The sequence below is a fragment of the Sminthopsis crassicaudata genome, chromosome 5, assembly GCF_048593235.1.
Source record: "Sminthopsis crassicaudata isolate SCR6 chromosome 5, ASM4859323v1, whole genome shotgun sequence".
NCBI lineage: Eukaryota > Metazoa > Chordata > Mammalia > Dasyuromorphia > Dasyuridae > Sminthopsis > Sminthopsis crassicaudata.
Window position 1 is genome coordinate 37,332,653 of NC_133621.1, and position 7,406 is coordinate 37,340,058.

The following is a 7,406-nucleotide window of genomic DNA, read 5'->3' on the forward strand; positions in this document are numbered from 1 at the left end:
TTCTTGGGAATTTTTTATCTTTTCCATTTCAGAAATCCTATTTTCCTGTGATTTTTTTAACCTTTTCTAGTTCACAAATTTTGTTTTCCTGCATTTCCCATGAATTCTTTATTTTTTCCAACTCAAATTTCAGGATGATGTTACTCTCTAGCATAGCTTCTCTTTCCTTTCCCAATTTTTCTTCTAACTCTCTTAACTTTTTAATAGTCTCTTCTAGGAAAGTTATGTGATCGGGGGCAGGTATCATTCCACTTTAGGGTGTTATCTGGAAACTGTCTGCTGTTAGCCTGCTTAGGATTGGATACCCACTCTTTCTCTGTATAGAAGGTGTCAATTGTTCTTTTCAGGGTTTTACTCATTGTTAAAACTCTGTAGGATCTGCCCTTGGGTAGGAAATTTACCAGCTTCCTCCCAGACCGGGGATAGGATGCAGAATGGGCTAAGAGAGAGCTCTGGGAAAGAATTCCCATCCTCCCTCCCCCAGAAATGATTCAGAGGTGGTTAGCACCACTGTGCTGCAGGGAGTGCCCTGTGAGGGACCCCAGCTGTGTGGTGTAGCAACTGCCCTGAGGCTAGTGGCTGAACAGTGAAAGTGCCACAACCCCGCCACAGCGCCCCATGGGGCCGTGGATATTAGCAGCCCTGGAAGCACAGTCGCTGCTGCGGGAGTTTTGCTGCTGGGGGAGTTCCACTGCTGGGAGAGTTCCACTGCCTCAGGCTGAGCCCTAGGCTGAGCCCCCACATGTGGATTAGAGGCTGCCCTGGGCTGTGTCCCCTTCTGTTGAGGTTTTTAACTGACCCAAGGTAAAGCCCCAGACAGCTGAAGGTGGCTGCACATTGGTGTTATGTCACTTCTGGATTGGGGTAGTTATAAGATGTGGCATTTTTTTTTAAAGTGGCTTTGATTTCTCTTCTGAACTGTTGGTTTGCAAGCAGAATAGAGCTATCAGCCTATGCCAGATTTCTCTATCTCAGTAGCTTCTCTGATCTCAGAGTTCTCCCCAGCCAATTTGGCACAATGTGCTAGTCCCTAGTTCCACTCTGTCTGTGGTGGTCTTTTTTTCCTCCCCTCAGAACCAACCTTTTCTGATGAAATTCCAGATTCACTTTGGCTGGTAAATTATGCTTCTAATCCTTGTGGTTTTTATCAGTCCAGCATTATTTTTGAGGCTGATTTAACTAATTGCTATTGAGAGTAGAAGGGAGCTTAGAAATTCGCATGTATTTTCTCCACCATCTTGACTCCGCCCCCAATCTTGATTACATCAAATTAAAAATCTTTTGTATAAACAAAACTAATGTAAACAAGATTAGAAGGGAAGTAACAAATAGGGAAAATATGTTTACAGTTGAAGGTTCTGATAAAGGCCTCATTTCCAAAATATATAGAGAACTGACTCTAATTTATAAGAAATCAAACCATTCTCCAATTGATCAATGGTCAAAGGTTATGAACAATTTTCAGATAATGAAATTGATGATGAAACTATTTCCACTCAAATGAAAGAGAGTTCCAAATCACTACTGATCAGAGAAATACAAATTAAGACAACTCTGAGATACCACTGCACTCCTGTCAGATTGGCTAAGATGACAGGAAAAGATAATGATGAATGTCAGAGGGGATGTGGGAAAACTGGGACACTGATGCATTGTTGGTGGAGTTATGAAAGAATCCAACCATTTTGGAGAGCAATTTCGAATTATGCCCAAAAAGTTATCAAACTGTGCATGCCCTTTGATTCAGCAGTGCTACTACTGGGCTTATATCCCAAAGAAATACTAAAGAGTGGAAAGAGACATATATGTGCCAAAAAGTTTGTGGCAGCTCTTTTTGTTGTAGCTAGAAACTGGAAGATGAATGGATGTCCATCAGTTGGAGAATGGTTGGGTAAATTATGGAATATAAATGTTATGGAATATTATTTCTCTGTAAGAAATGACCAGCAGGATGAATACAGAGAGGCTTGGATAGACTTACATGAATTGATGCTGAATGAAATGAGCAGAACTAGGAGATCATTATACACTTCAACAATGATACTGTATGAAGATGTATTCTGATTGAAGTGGATATCTTCAACATAGAGTAGAGCTAATCCAATTCCAATTGATCAATGATGGACAGAATCAGCTACACCCAGAGAAGGAACACTGGGAATTGAGTGTAAAATGTTTGCATTATTGTCTTTCTATCGAGGTTACTTTTACCTTTGGAATCCTATTCTTACCGTGCAATAAGAAATGTGGTTTTACACACATATATTGCATCTAGGATATGCCGTAACACATTTAACATGTATGGGATTGCCGGTCATCTAGGGAAGGGAGTAGAGGAAGGGAGGGGAAAATTTGGAAAAGAAGTGAATGCGAGGGATAATGTTGTAAAAAAAATTACCCATGCATATGTATTGTCAAAAAGAATTATAATTATAAAATTAAAAAAAGGATGCTAGAAAAAACAGGTATACATAAATCCATCAATATGAGAGACATTACACATTATTATATAAATTACATAAACACATAGTACCATAACACATGCTAGAAGTGATATAACAAATAACATGATCAAATAATCATAAATTGAGAATTTGTACATGTCCATCAGTCTTAGAAATAGTTCAACAGAAATCCATTGTCCATTAGTTCATGTGCTAGGAATCTAATAATTCCTGCAAGCTTTGAAGTCTTGCAAGTCTCATCAACAATTTTTCATCTCTAGGAATCCAATGATCCCTGCTGGTTTTAAAGTTCTTTAATAGTCTCCTTATCAACCATGCTCTTTCAGTGTCAGATGTTTCTGTGATTTTCTCCTTTGTTTTGAGGTTTTTCTCTTTTTCTGTCTCTCTCCAGGTGCTTGTTTCCACCCATCTGTTTTGTTCTCCATCAATTTCTAAACTTTCTACCAATTAAGGCAAGAGTTCTCTAATAAAGGTCAAAAAACAGGCTTGTATTTATCCAAAAGCCTTTGAACTTGCTACATTGTTATTTCTTTGAAAATATGCACAAGCTTTAAGTATAGACACTGGACTCCCAATATCTAAAAGTGATTTCCCACAGACAAACTAACGTCTTGAGGAGAAGGGGAAAGGGACCAGAAAAAGCAGCTTCAAATATGCAGGGAAGCAAAATTTTAAAAATTAAAAAAAAAAATAAGGAACTCAAAGTTTGATGATACTGAAACTTTCAAATGACAAAGTTTCAGCTTTTTAGAATCTTAGAGCAACTCATTTGGATTTTTAAATGAATAAGTATAAGTTTATTCACATCTTCTGGTCTAAGCAGAGGTCTAGTGCTGTTGGTCAAATTCACCTATTAGTCTTTTGATGTGAGCCAACTTGTTATGAAGATAATCACATCTGGATTTTTGTTCATGGTAATTGGGACTAGACTGATTGATCTTCTTATATTCTTTTAAGACTTCTTCATAAATAGTCTGATACTCTGTGGAGCTTGGAGAAAGACGCTGACGTTTTGCATCAAGTTTCCTACACCTTGTGGCCACCGTCTCCATTCTGGCATGCAAAGTTCTATATTCATCATACTCTGCATTGAAGTCATCTGTATAATTCTGGCATTGTTCGTGTGAGACAATAGCAATATATTTTATTAAGTAATCTGGCAGTTCAATAGTTGATGAAGGGTCAGTGGAGGTAGGGCCAACCTCTTTAACTCCATCATTTGAATCCAGACTAGAGCTATTTAGCTTGGCAATTTCCTCTTTCATCTTAAGGTCTTTCCCCTTTTCCTCAATGGGCTGTTTTTGAATTTGGTCCTTTTCCTTATGTTTTTTAGATTTTTCTTTAGATTTTTTATGTACCATTGAATGCTTGTCTTCCATGGGCTTTGGACACTTCCACAAGATTGAATCAAGTGGTGGGATTTCCAAAGAAGTCCTAGAGTATATTTGTCCTCTTGGTGCTCAAAGATGCTACCATTTGGACTACAGCTGTCCATAGGTAGATCTTGAGTCCCCCTGCCTTCTGGAGTACTAGGGGAATTGGAGTTAGACTTTGCAGTCTGAGAAGGATTTGAAACTGGAAGTTGGGTTGAAGGAAGAGGTGGTGGAGTTGGGCTGGCAGCAGTTGGAGGAAGAGGAGGAGGAGGAAGAGGAGCAGGAGGAGGAGGAGGAGGTGGTGGTGGTGGTGGAGGTGATGGGGGTGGGGGTGGAGCCCCAGCATTTTTTTGAGGGGTGGAATTCAAATGACCGTTGCATGTTGGATGAGCTCTATTTGTCAGGTGAGATATCCGAGGTTTTTTATTCCTTAAAGGATCTATGAAATCTGAATCCAAGAGGCGTTTCTGAGAAGCAGAAGGCGCAGCCTCTTTCCTAGAACGTTGAGGAGCTTCTGAAGCGCTGGTGCTCGAGTCATTCTGGGGAGATGGATTCAATTTTCTCGATAGCACTAACTCCAGGGACTCTCTCTCTGTCTCATTGTATCCCGGCCAATCTTTTTGGAGCTCTTGAAATACAGAATCCTTTAAGGAATAAGAGAGGTCCTTGGGATTCAGCTTGGCCACCTGTTGAAGGATGGCTCCGAGGGAGTCCTTGTCTTTTGGAGAAACGCCATCTCTCTGTAATCGAGCCAAGAGTTCTGGTTTCTTGTAAGTCTTCAGGGCCAGGAGGTGAATCACCCTGGCCCTGTAGGGCCGCCCAGAAACACTGTCCTTCAGCTGGGTCTTCTGGAGGGTAGGTGCAGGCTCAATAGGAGCTGCCCTTTTTCTCTCGGGGGCCGCCTGTGGCCCAGCTGGAGGCGCTTTCCCAATTTCTTCTCTTCTTCCTGCAATGGGTCCTCCGGCTTTGCTAACGTTTGTCCCTGGGTTCCGGGATTCCTCTTCTGCCTGCCTCCTGCCTTCTCTTGGCACTTGAGAGGAGTCCTTTGTTGCCCTGACTGTAACTTGATCTTGCATAACTCCCAGGCAGTGGAGCTGTGAGGCCCCAGAAGTGGAGACAGTTTGGCGGACGCACTCAAAGCTTTCCTGAGGGTGATCTTTGCCAGGGGTGGACAGGGAGAAGCTAAAGTTCTGCACTTCCTTTGGACGATCCTTTTTGGGAATTCTGAGCAGCCCCTCGAATCCCTGGAACTGAATGGAAGGTCTGGAAGGAGTTCCATGCTTGTGGCTCTGGTAGGTCTCCAGCGCCCGGATCGCCGTGTCGGTGAGCTTCACGTGCACCACGGTGAGATTGTCCTGGCCCAGGCTCCCGCCAGATAAGCTGTAGCGCCGCTGCTCGCCAGACCCCCCGCCGCCGGCCCCCCCCCCCCCCCCCCCCGCCGCCATATTAAGCTCCTCAGGAGGCTGCTGCTGCTGCTGCCGCTGCTTCTGAGGCCGCTGCTGCTGCTGCTGTTTCTGCTGCTGCCTCTGCTGCTGCTGCTGCCTCTGCTGCTGCTGCTGCCTCCAGCACAGCTCCCCGCGTTGGGCGCCAAAATGGAGTGTCCTGTCTGCTCTCAATTATAAGCCTTCTCTGGGAGGAGGATTTTTCTCTGCTTTTCCTTCCGTTCTTGCGAATCTTCTCTTGTCCAAGCGTCCCCAGTCAGCTCCACCGCAGAATCTGCAATTCCCTTCTTCCGGAATCCTGGCTCCTTAAATACTCCGGGAGAATGGGCTTACAGACCAATCAGCAAGCTCTTGCAAAGGTGTCAACTCCTTTAGAGGTGGCAACTAAAGGTGTCAACTCTGAGCTAGAGAACTGTTAAGTACTGACTTAGCCCCCAGGAAGGAACCTAACGGGAAATAGAGGGAGGAGATAGCGCTCATTGTATTAATAAGTCTGATAAGAAGTGATGATAAATGAAGTGAGTAGAACCTGGAGAACATTGTACATAGCAAGCATTATTGGAAAAATGGTCTACCATGAAAGACTTAATCTTTTTTTAAATTATTTTTATTATTGATCCCTAATCAATCCAATGATCAAAGATGATTATGAAGATCCCATGATGAAAAAGTTATCCACCTCTGAGTGAAGATTAAAGTATGTTTAGTTTTACTTTATTATTATTTGTGCCTTTTTTGGGGGGGAGGCAACATGGTTAAGAGGTATTCCATGACCTTATATATCTAGTTGATAACACAACGGGTGGGGGAGGGTTTAGAAAGAGGAAGAGAATTTAGGACTCAAATTTAAAAAAAAGGACTCAAATTAAAAAAAAAAAATGAATGTTGCAAAATGAAGAAAAAATTGTTCTTTTCCAGCTGATCTTTTTTCATAATATTGCTGTTACTGTGTACAATGATCTCTTGATTCTACTCACTTCACTTTGTATCAGATCATAGAATTCTTTCCAAGTTTTTCTGCAAACTCATGTGTTTGTCATTTCTTCTAGCACTATAGTATTCTATCACAACCCTATACTACGTCTTGTTCAGCCATTCCCCAACTAAAGGGCATCCCCTCAATTTCTAATTCTTTGCTAGTATCAAAAAAATTTTTGGGCAAGATTTTTTACGTACTTCAAAGGAAGGGAACAGACTGTAGTAATTGTTGGCCACACGAACCTGAAAATTTTTAACTAAGACAGCTAATTAAATAGCTGAGGGAACAAGCTGGGCTTTATGGTTATTAGCAAAAAAAAAAAAAAAAAGTTAGACATGATAAATAGGTCAGTGGACAACACAGTTAGCCCAAAGATCCTGAATACAAAATGACACAGATTAAAAACAATTAATCAAATAAAATCAATTAAAAACAAAACAAAACAGTTAACCAGGATACAAAATGAGGCAATCAGATTTCTAATTGGAGTGAAGTTTAAGGATGTTCCAAATTGGGGGTCAGGGGATATTTAACAAATACAATTCCCTGAAATCAGAAAAAGAGATGTCCCCTTCCTCCCTTCTAAATGTCTGTGAACATTCAAAAAACATGGAAATGATAACTGATTGACCAGTATGGGGCCAGTTTTCAGATAAGACATAGGGGTTGATGAAGATGAACACATGTGAGAAAAGTCCTTGCATAAATCTGTGAGCTGACAGGTTCTCTGGTCTAGTTTCCTGATCACGCAGGTCTAGATTCAGACAATGCAATGAGATTTCCCCCCAATTTCCTGACTGAATAAAATTTTCTAACAAGACAGATATTAGACTAGTCCCTAAGTGACCAAAAAAGGAAGTTCGCTAGCTCAGATTGGAGTCCCAATAAAGAGGCAGTTTGGTTCACTGCTGTTTGCTATTCCAATTCCCTTCTGACTTAGCCAACTTTGTGATGCTAGAAGACTTCTGATAAATGTCAATTTGGTTCAGTTCAGTTTGGGCTTCCACATCTTAGTACACAAGTATGTCCTTAGTATATACACATTGAATTGAAGGGTGGTGTCTACATGTCAAAAATGACATATATGAGATGATCTAAAGTTTACAAAATCCCCAGATCTCAGTGCAAGGGTTCTTATAGGGCTTTA

General features: G+C 41.5%; 1 pseudogene; it reads right to left on the minus strand.

Annotated features, from left to right (window-relative positions):
• Positions 1-3,292: 3,292 nt before the first annotated feature.
• On the minus strand, positions 3,293-5,283 carry LOC141543840 (RNA polymerase II elongation factor ELL2 pseudogene; annotated as a pseudogene).
• Positions 5,284-7,406: the final 2,123 nt, after the last annotated feature.